This window comes from Solanum pennellii, chromosome 1, assembly GCF_001406875.1.
Source record: "Solanum pennellii chromosome 1, SPENNV200".
Classification (NCBI taxonomy): Eukaryota; Viridiplantae; Streptophyta; class Magnoliopsida; order Solanales; family Solanaceae; genus Solanum; species Solanum pennellii.
Genome location: NC_028637.1, coordinates 56,715,854 through 56,727,653, shown reverse-complemented (window position 1 = coordinate 56,727,653; position 11,800 = coordinate 56,715,854).

Below are 11,800 nucleotides of genomic sequence, written 5' to 3'. Positions count from 1 at the left end.
AGTTTGAGTTCTTTATAGGAAAACACTTGGACAGATCTTTCTAATGACGCCGAGTTTGCATGATTCGATATTGTATCAGGGAGATATGACTTTCGAAAGATCGGCTACTGAAGTAAGAAAAGTCCAAATCCGGATTTTTGTAGGTCAAACTTCCCTTTTCACCCATCTATTTCCTAATTCATTTTAAGGATTTTTTGGGGTTAAAATAAGTTGGAATTAAGAATAGAAAGTTTATTTACGCTTAGGGCTTGGAGAAGAGAAAAGAGAATAAGGAAAAAGGGATAAAAGATAAAGAATTCATTAATTAAGCTAAGATCTTCGAGTGCAATTCGTAGGGGTGATCCCTATTAAGGTATGTGAGGCCTTTCTGCATTGGGTTAGTTTACCCACAACCAAATTGTATAAATTCATCGAATTTCAAGTATATTGAATAATGAACATTGAATTTCTTAAAGAAAAATGGTTGAATTCTTTTTGGTTGAGTTGTACTATGCCTTTAATTTATTTTCTTTGTGTTTACATGTTTTTCATCTAGTCTAATCTGTTGGGTATTGAGGTTATTAGTGATCCTCAGTGTTAAGGGAAAGATCCATGGAAGTTTAGGAGGTTTAGAGATCAAAACGAAGAAGCAAAGTTGGAATTTCTATGTGACAAACACTGGGGCGCTGTGCTTTCGAGAGCCCCTCAAGACAAGCTCTATCCGATAGGCCCTGGCACGCCGTGCCAGCCTGATCCCCTCAGGACAGCCCCTGCCCATCAGGCTCTGGCGCCTCACACTTCTCAAAGCACCAAGGACGCCTGGAGACCTCATTCTTTCCCTATCTTTTCGTACTAGTTCCTGAGTGATTTACCCATATTTCTTAATTGATTCCAACACTCTAAGGTACACCTAAATATCATGAAATCATCCATAAACATGAGATCATGAACCTTGAATCCATAATTAAATTCAAGAAAAGTTAAAATCAAAGTCAAAAAAGTTAAGAGTCAAGTCTAAGAAGTTATGATGTAAGTCAAAGTAAGTTCTTAAAAGTTTTCAAGAGTCTTAACCAAATATTTTATTTTTGTTTCACTCAAAGAGTAACGGTTGATATTTGTTAGTCTATTATTGTTGGGTTTTATGGGCCTCCATGTGTTTGTCTGTGTGTGGTTTCTGAGCTTGGACCATGTCTCCCAAACAATCTCAGTACATATGGCGCAAGACGATTCCACATATCGAGGTCGGAATAGGATCGGGTGTTTTCACGTCTTACCGTAGTGCTAATAGAAGTTGCTTACTTTCCTAGTAGCGAAGGAGAGGGCAGGGCTTTTTTCGTAGTAATAGTTGAGTGAAACTCTCAAAATTTATAAGGGAACTAAGTATTCCATAAGAGTTAAGTTATAAGTTGAGCAAAGAGTAAAGAGTTGGGTTCATTTCTCAAAAGTTATAAGGGAACTGAGTATCTCCTAAGAGTTACATTGTTTTCACATTATCGAGAAATAAAGGAAGCTAGCGTTCCAACATAGCATTTGGTTAGTTTTAGTAAAGTGGAAACTATGATTTCCAAGAGTGATTTTAAAAAGCGAAGTTAGAGCAAATTATCTCAAAATAGAGAATAAAATGTTTTAAAAACATATGAGCTAATTATTTTTGAAGTAGTATTGAGCACCTTTATCGGGATGCGAGTTCATATTAACTCAAGTCGCCATAAACCATGTAGCCAACATGGACAGTTGAAAGGTCATACTTTTTGATGATTCCTTAATGCTTTTTAGCATAGACTAGTGGATGCACTTAGTAGTTTAGGTTCTATAATGATGATAAGATAAAGGACGGTCCTCTTCCAACGTGAGATAAGACGTTGTACCATCTTTTAGGCTCATAGTGATGGCTGTCATTTAGATAATCACCCACAAAACTATATTAATTTCATATATAAATAAATTTGAGCTTGTTATTGTATTTTTCTTTAGCGAACTAAGTTGTTTTACTCTTTTACAAATCTTTATATACAAAGAGAGCCAAGGTAAGTTCATCTGATTCTTTTCAATCTTTAAGTTGTTGCTCTTTAGCAATCCAACTCCCATACTCGTAAATTCAATGTGTTGATGCCAATTTGCCTGCATCGTCTTATGATGCTGACGTAGGTAACCAGGATGAGCACCATCCAGCGCATTGTTAATCTAGTTGACTTTTCGTAGTCAGTGGTGAGCTTCCTTTCATTGTGGAGGACACTTTAATTCACATTCTATTATTTCATTTATAGGATGTTGCATCGTGTATCCCAACATCCATATTAGTATGATAGAAGCTTCATAGATAGTCAGATAGTCAGCTTTGAGTGTCTTCTTATTTTGCATTTCAAATGTTATAATTTTGAGACTTAAGTGCTATTTTTGCCAATATATTTATTAAGTTATATTATGAGACTGTGTTATTTGAGTTAAGTTTTCCATTGAGTTAAGTAAGCCATGCAAAGGGTTTTTTCAAGACCAACAATGGTAATTAGGTGCCGGCCATGTTCAGGGTGTAGGCTCGGGGCATGACAAACTTGGTATCAGAGCACAGAGTTCAAGAGTCCTAGGATGTGTATGAAGTTGTGTTTGTAGAGTCTTAGTCATACGTGAGCAGCGCACTACATATATGATTAGGAGGCTACACAATTTTGGAATTCCTGACTTATTTAATAGTCCTTTTAGTGCATTAGAGTTTATATGTTAAAGTTCTCACTAATTTGTGTTTGTGCGTGTTTCAGATAAATATCTCTCCACGAAGAGCAGCACAAGGTCATCCAACTAGGAGAAATGTTGGACCTCGGGAACAAGAGTTACCCAATGCACCTGAAGTGTAACGTCAAGGGGAGGTTAGCAACACTGAGTTCTTTGAGACTATTAGGATGTGGAGTCAGGCTGTGACTTACCAGGTTGATCAACAGAGAGGAGATCGATGAGAAGAGGCTTACACCTTGAGGATTCGTGAGTTTCTGAGAATGAATTCTCCCAGTTTCATCGGTTCGAGCACTATTAAGGATCCGAAAAATTTGTGGAGGAGTTGAAGAAGATATTCAATGTGATGCATGTCATTGGTGTCGAGAGAATCGAGCTAGCTACATACCAACTGAAGAATATGGCTAGGACTTGGTTCGACTAGTGGAAAGAAGGCAGAGATAAGAATGCACCACATCCGAATTGGGGTTTTTTCAAAGAGGCCAAGGTGTGAGAGTTCCTAACTCTACAATAGGACTCCTTGAGTGTCCATGATAATAGGTTAAAGTTCACTCTACTGTCTTGATATGCTTCTGAGATTGTTAAGAATATAAGGAGCAGAATGAGTTTGTTTGTCGCTGGCTTAGGTTGCATCTAGTCAAGAGTATAGATCGACAACACTGATCAGTAACATGGACATATCCCGATTGATGGTCTATGTGGATCAAGTTGAAGAAGAGAAGTCGAGGGATAGAGAGGAGTACATGAAAAAGAAAGACAAGACTAGAAATGAATCTGGGCAGCAAGAACGTGGTTCAAATGGGCCACAATTTTAGAAATAAAAGGGGCATGCATCTTTTGCTAGTGCCTCTGCGCCTAGTAACAATGGTGAATATAATGGCCTGAATTCGCTGAACATCATGCCTAGAACAACCCAGTCCAAAGGTAGTGTGCACAAGGAGATAGTAGGGTTCCTGGATGTTGTAGGTGGTAAAAACCACACTAGTGAGTGTTGTGATGTCCAGTCAGGTTGATTCAAGTGTGGTCAAGAGGGTTACTTTATGAAAGAGTGTCCTATGAATAAACAGGGTGGTGAAAATCTGGGTAATAGAGCCCCATCTTAATCAGTCGCTCCACCAAAATGGGCTGCATCTGGAGGTGCTACTTCCAACACTGGCGGAGGAGCAAATCGCCTCTATGCAATCAGTAGTTTCTAGAAGCAAGAGAACTCGCCAGATGTTGTCATGGGTATGATCGAAGTCTTTACTTTTGATGCTTATGCATTGTTAGACGCAGGAGTAAGTTTATTTTTTTTTAACATCTTATGTTGCAAATTAGTTTGAGATTCTTCTTGAGAAACTTTGTGAACCTTTTTATGTTTCGACCCTTGTTGGAGAGTCTATTCTAGAGGAAAGAGTCTATAGTGATTGTTTTATTTCTATCAATCAAAAGAACACCATTAATGACCTAGTGGAATTAGACATGGTAGATTTTTATGTCATTCTAGGTATGGACTAGCTTCATGCCTGTTATGCATCAATAGAAAGTAGAACTAGAGTTATCAATTTTCAGATTCCTGATGAGCCACTGATAGAGTGGAGTAGTAGTTTGGCAGTGCCTAATGGTCATTTTATTTCATACCTTAAGGCGAGAAATTTAGTTTCCAAGGAGTGTACCGATCACTAGTTTGAGTAAATGACTCTAGTGCTGAGGCATCTTCCCTTTAGTCAGTTCCTATAGTAGAAGAGTTTCCACAAGTCTTTCGTGATGATCCCAGATACTCATCCTATGTCTACTCCTCCATATAGAATGGCACTAGCAGAGTTAAAAGAGTTGAAAGAACAACTAAAAAATCTGTAAGATAAAGGTTTTATCCGACCAAGTGTATCTCATTGGGGCGCTCTGGTCTTGTTTGTGAAAAAGAAGGATAGTTCCCTTAGGATGTGTATGGATTATTCTAACTGAATACATTTACCATTAAGAATAAGTATCCTCTCTCAAGGATAAATGATCTTTTCGACCAGGTTTTGGTTCATTCCTGCTTCTCGAAAATTATCTTAGATTAGGCTACCATCAAATGAAAGTTAGGGACTATGATATTCCAAAGACAACCTTCAGAACCAGATATGCGCATTATGAATTTTTGGTCATGTACTTTGGTTTGACCAATGCGTCTACAACATTCATGGATCTCATGAATAGAGTCTTCAAACCTTATTTAGATATGTTTGTTACCGTTTTCATCGATGATATACTAATCTATTCAAGGAATGATGAAGATCATAGTCACATAAGGATAATTCTTTAGACTTTGAAATATAAGAAGTTATATGACAAATTCTCCAAGTGTGAGTTTTGGATTAAGTCTGTGACATTCTTGGGCCTTATAGTTTCCGGTGATGGGATTAGGTTGATACCCAAAAGATAGAAGCAGTGCAGAGTTGTCCTGGACCCACCTCAACAATAGATGCACAGTGTTTCTTGGGTTTGGCTGGTTACCATAGAAAATTTGTTGAGGGTTTTTTGACTATCTCATCTCACTTTACTAAATTGAACCAGAAGACAATTAAGTTTCAATGGTCTTAAGATTATGAGAAAAACTTCTAGGAGGTTAAAAAGAGGTTGACTACGCCTTCAGTTTTGACCTTACCAGAGGGTACTCAAGGTTTTATGGTGTATTGTGATGCATCTAGGTTTGGATTGGGCTGTGTGTTAATGCAGAATGACAAAGTTATAGTTTTTGCCTCGAGACAGTTAAAGGTTCATAAAAAGAATTATCTTACCCATGACTTAGAATTGGCTACTCTAGTATTCACATTGAAGATATTGTGTCACTACTTGTATGGTGTTCATGTTGATATATTCATTGATCACAAGAGCCTACAATATGTGTTCACCAAAAAACAGCTCAATCTTAGACAAAGGAGGTGGTTAGAACTACTCAAGGATTATGACATGAGTATTCTTTACAACCCAGGTTATACTAATGTGGTTTTTGATTCTTTAAACAGGTTATCTATGGGGAGTACCACACATGTTGAGGAAGAAAGGATAGTGTTAGCCAAAGATGTGCACAGACTTGCACGTCTGGGTGTTAGACTTATGGATTCCACAAAAGGAGGAATAATGACGACTAATGGGGCTGATCATCACTAGTGTCAGAGGTGAGAGAAAAGCAAGACCAGGACTTCATTTTTATTGATTTGAAGGTGAATGTTCATAAGCAGAGAGTATTCGCTTTTGAACAAGGAAGAGATGGTGTGGTGATGTATCAAGGTAGATTGTGTGTAGTTAAGGTGGATGGAATCCAAGTGAGGATCATGGAGGAGGCTAATAGCTCAATATATTCCACTCATCTGTGTTCTACCAAGATATACCGCGATTTGAGAGAAGTAAATTGGTGTGAAGTATGAAGAAGGACGTTGTTTAGTTTGTTGTGAAGTGCCCGAACTTCAAGCAAGTGAAAATAGAACATCAAAGGCCTTGAGGTTTATCTAAGAAATATAGAACATCCGAAATGGAAGTGTTAGTGATTAATATGGATTTTATCACAGGCTTGTCAAGGTCTCGCAGACATCATGATTCAATTTAGGTGATTGTTGATAGAATGACCAAATTAGCCCAATTCTTCTTGTTACTGACCACTCATTCGGCGGAAGATTATGAAAAGTTGTACATAGAATAGGTGGTAAGACTTCATGGAGTTCCAGTCTCCATTATTTAAAATAGAGGTGTATAATTTAGTGCTCTGTTTTGAAAGTCTTTCCAGAAAGTTTTAGGTTCAAAGGTGAACTTAAGCACTGCTTTTCATCCTCTGAAGGACGGACAAGAAGAGCATAATATCCTGATCCTAGAAGATATGTTGAGGGCTTGTCTTATTGATTTTAAAGGGAATTAAGAGGATCACATAACTCTCATTGAGTTCGATTATAACAATAACTACCATTTGAGCATATGAATGGCTCCATATGAAGCTCTTTATGGGTGAAGATATAGATCCCTTATTGGGTGGTTTGAGGTTGAGGAAATAGGGTTGATAGGACCAGATCTGTTCACCAAGGCATGGAGAAGGTGAAGCTGATTCAAGAGATATTGAAGATGACATAGAATCGTTAGAAGTCCTAAGAAGATTTGAGGAGAAGGCCATTAGAGTTTGAAGTTGAAGACTGGGTATATATGAAAGTTTCACCCATGAAGGGTGTTATTAGTATTGGTAAGAAGGGGAAGCTTAGTCCCCGATATATTGTACCTTATAGAATATGCAAGAGAATTCGCAATGTAGCTTATGAGTTGGAGCTACCACAAGAGTTAGTATCGCTTCATCCAGAATTTCATATCTCCATGTTGAAGAAGTGCATGGGTGATCCTGCTTTGATGGTACCAACTGAAAATATTGGGATTAAGGATAGTTTATCATATGAAGAGATTCTGGTTTAGATTTTCGATCGCCAATTTCGCAAGTTGATAACAAAGGAGGTTGCGTTAGTCAATGTCCTTTGGAGGAACCAATTTGTTGAAGAAGAGACTGGGGAAGCTGAACAGGATATAAATAAGAGATATCGACATCTCTTTGAATCTATAGAGAATGCAGATCAAGGTACTAATTCTCTTCTTATTACTTTGTTATTTGCTTTTGGGTTGTAGAGTGTTAAACTTGATGTTACCAGTCTTAGCATAGTGAAACAAATCTCATTCTAGGAAGAATGTTCCCAATGGGGTAATAGTTTAACATCTCATAGCTCGTTATAGTCAAGAATAAGGTAAGACACTAAAATTTATCATTTTAGGAATGAATAGGAAAACTCTGGAAAATTTCCTCAGTTTAAGATAGTGATTTTTGGTCATTTTCAAACAACCATAACATGTAGCTTAGGATTAGTTAGAGTCATTTCATTATATTGTCAAAAATCTCTTCAAAAGATCTTTCCTCCAACTCCAAGTTTGCATGATTTTGATATCGTATGATGGAGCTATGCGTTTCATAAGTTGGGATGTTGAAGTAAGAAAATCCAATTCCAGATTTTTATAAGGGAAAACTTGTCTTTTTATCCATCTATTTCCTAATTCATTTTAAGGGTTGATTTTGGTTTTAATAAAGTTTTAATTCAGAATAGAAAGGATATTTACGGTTAGGGCTTGGAGAAGTTAAAAGAAAAGAAGGAAAAAGGGAGAAAGATCAAGAACTCATCAATAACGCCAAGATATTAGAATGGAATTCGTCGGGAGTGATCCCTATTAAGGTTGTGAGGTATTTCTGTGTTGGGTTAGATCATCCACACACCAACTTGTTTAAATTCATTGAATTTTAAGTATATTGAATAATGAACATTGAAGTTCTTGAAGAACAATGGTTAAATTCTTATTGGTTGAGTTCTAGTATGCCTTTAGCTTATTTGATTTGTGTTTCCGTGTTGTTTCTTTAGTCTAATGTTTTAGGCATTGAGGTTATTAGTGATCCTATGTTTTATAGAAATATCCATGGAAGTTTAGGAGGTTTAGAAGTGAAAATGGAGAAGAAAAGTCAGAATTCCCGTTTGATAGACCCTGGGGCGCCGCGCCTGCAGAGCCCCTCAGGACAGGCTTTGTACGATAGGCCCTAGCACATCGCGCCAGCCAGAGACCCTCAAGATAACTTCTTTCCATCAGGTATCTAGTGCCCCACGCCTCTCAAAGCGCCACAGACGCTTGGTGACCCCATTGTTTCCCTATCTTTTCGTACTAGTTCCTATGTGATGTACCCACAATTTCAACACTATAAGGTAAATATAAACATAACGAAATCATCCATAAACATGAGATGATTAACCTTGAATCTACAATCCAATTCAAGAAATGTTAAGATCAAAGTCGAAGAAGTTAAGAGTCAAGTCAAAAAAGTTAAGATGCAAGTCAATGTAAGTTCTTAAAAGTTTTCAAGAGTCTCAAAAAAGTATGTTGGTTTTGTTTTAAGAAGAAGAGCAAAAAGAATAACAAGTTGAGTGAAAGTCTTAAAATTATAAGGGAACTAACTATTCCTTAAGAGTTAAGTTACATGTTGAGCAAAGAGTAAAGAGTTGAGTTCCTTTCTCAAAAGTTATATGGGAACTATGTATACCTTAAGAAATACAAATGTTTTCACATTTTGAGAAGGAAAGAAACCTACACTTCCAACAGAACCTTTGGCTAGTTTTAGTTAAGCGGAAACTATGATTTCAAAGAGAGCTTTTAAAAAGCTATGTTTGAGCAAATTTTCTCAAACTAGTGACAAAGTTGTTTAAAAAAACATATGAGATTTTTTGGGATATTGAGCACTGATTGGGGACACGAGTTCATATAAATCAAGCCCCCAAAAACCATGTAGATAACATGCAAGATGAAGGGTACTTCTTTTTAGATAATTCCTTAATGCTTTTTAGCATAGACTAGTGGATCCACTTAGTAGTTCAGGTTCTATGATGACGACAAGGTATAGGACGGTCCTCTTACAACATGAGGTAAGAAATTTTACCATCTCTTAGGATCATAATGATGGTTGTCGGATAGAGAATCTCCCACAGAACTGCATTGCATTCATATATATGTAAAGTTGAGTTTTTTCTGGCATTTTACTTTAACGAACTAAGTTATTTTACTGTTTTACAAAGCTTTATATATATTGCATATGTTTTAATTGCTTTATATATATGCATGGAATTGAGTATTCATGAGAGAAGACTCAAAGTGAGTTCATCTGATTCTTTTCAAGTTTTAAGTTATTGTTCTTCAGCATTCCAACTCACATACTCGTACATTCAATGTAATGATATTAGTTGTCCTACATCGTCTTATGATGCAAAGGCAAGTCACAAGGATTAGCACAATCTAGTGCCCCGCTGATCCAGTTGAGCATTCGTAGTTAGTGATGAGCCTCCTTGCATTCTTGAAGACACTTTTATTCACTTTCTAGTATTTCATTTATAAGATGTTTTGGGGTCCATCCTAATATCCATCTGAGTATGATAGAGGTTTCATTAAATAGTCAGATAGTTTAGTTTTGAGTCTCTTCTTATGTTTCATTTAAGATGTTCTAATTTTGAGACAAAAGTGTCATTTTGGCCAAGATATTTATTAAGTTATATTATGAGACTGTTTTATTTTATGCAAGTCTTCCGCTGAGGTAAGTATGCCAGACAAGGGTTCGCTTAAGACCAACAATGGTCATTGGGTGTCGGCCATGTCTAGGGTGTAGGCTCTGGGTGTGAAAATTTCTATCTTTTACGTTATGATGTGCTAAGGGACTTATATGAGACCTCTCAGGGTCTTTTACATCTTGTTCAATCTACAAGGTACCCTGGGTCATGACAAATTTGAGGAGCTATATTGTGATAAAAAGAGATATGTACCTCCCCAGAAGCGTCAAAAACAAAAAAAGCAAAGGGATAGCCCAAAAAGTTTCCGCGTTGAAGATATGTTTGAAAACATTCTCAATAAAGTTGAAGGGTCGGACATAGTTCACAAAAAAATAAAAAGGGACTTATTAAATGTAAACTAGACACTTCTCAGTCGGTCTCCATTAAACAAACAGAAACACAAATGGCTTAAATATTGAGTAATTTGACCCTAAGGCCAAAAAAGGATTATTTAGTGATCCCATGACCAACCCAAAAGATGGAGCATGAAAGAGTATACTTGTTGTGATACAACGTTAAATAAGGTGCTTCTTGGGAGGAAAACCAAGTTCTTATTTTTTATTATTGTTGTTTGAATAGAGAATATTAGATGTGCATGTAGAAAAGTCAAAGTTTTGGGAAGAATAAAAAGTAGGCGAGCCTAGGTACTTGTGGGTGACTCCATCTCCTAAAAGGTTGACAACTCGCTGAACAAATCAATGAGCCCTATTTGGATTGGCATTTAGACCAACAATTAGTTGGAAGCTCTATAAATCTTGGCAGACAAAAGAGCCATTAAACGCGATGCCAAATACTCGGTGACATAAGTGGGTGTCAGCGAAAGGGCGCGAATTGAACGATGAAAAGGTCTAAACCATTTTTGAAAATTCAAAAACTCCCTTTCATTTCAAATTTTTAGACTTTTGCAATTTCACAAATATAGTTATCTTCTTATTCTCGTTGTTGTTGGTGGGATCAACTGTTTGGGGGAGGTTTTGTGCACTTCTTGTTATCGATTCTCTATCCTAGAACTCATTTATCAATTCTTGAGGTTTGTTACCCGATCCCAGCCTTTAAAACATTTTTAGTTTCAAATGCATGACCGTATCCTTATTGAATTTTTTCGTTATATAAATGGTTTGATTGATCATTTTTTTTCATGATTTGTGTACTTTTTAATGCATATCTTATCCTTTAACTATCGAATCCATGTGTGAATGACTGAAATTGCGAGTGTATGTTAATGGTTTGTTGGGTCTATTATGGGTGAAGTCTGAATAATCTCAATTAAACCAATCAACGGGTTTTGCCCAATGATAGAGAGGATGACTTCACTCTTAAGGGGAAAAATGTGGATTGATCAATTTTTGACAAATCAGGGAAAGTCAACTGGATTTGCTTTGGATGCCCTCACTATGAAAGTGGAGTCTCGTTACTAGGGGGAGAGAGTGTCTGAGGATGTGTCGGTCTTGAAGGTCGTTATTGGTGGGTTGAGACATGATGTGGATAAGCTGAAATCCATAGGTCTTTCGGTATTATTCGGCACATTGGACCTTTCCAATGTCCCGAGAATAGATTTCCCTACAGGTTTTAAGACCCCTCCATCTTCTAAAATAGAAGATGTTGCTACAGATAATGAGGATGTAGAGTTAGAAGCTCTCGAGACTAATGAGGAGTAGTTATGTGTTCGGGATGAAGTTGTATATGATGACTTAGAGAACCTAGAGGTCCGTGATGCAGACAACTGCAAAGGCATGTTTAAGGGATACATCAATGATGGGTTTTGGTGGAGGAGAGCATGGAGTAGTGCCAACACTAATGCCCAATGCAGATTTTACCATCGGCTAGTCCTCATAGGGGGATTTTGACTCTTCTCAGTGTTGTTTTTAGACTTTTTATTTAGCTTACATCTAAGGAAAATTGATTGTTTATTTTGGGGGTGAGGTATATGCATACCTACCTCTTATGGGTTATTTTTTAATGGATAT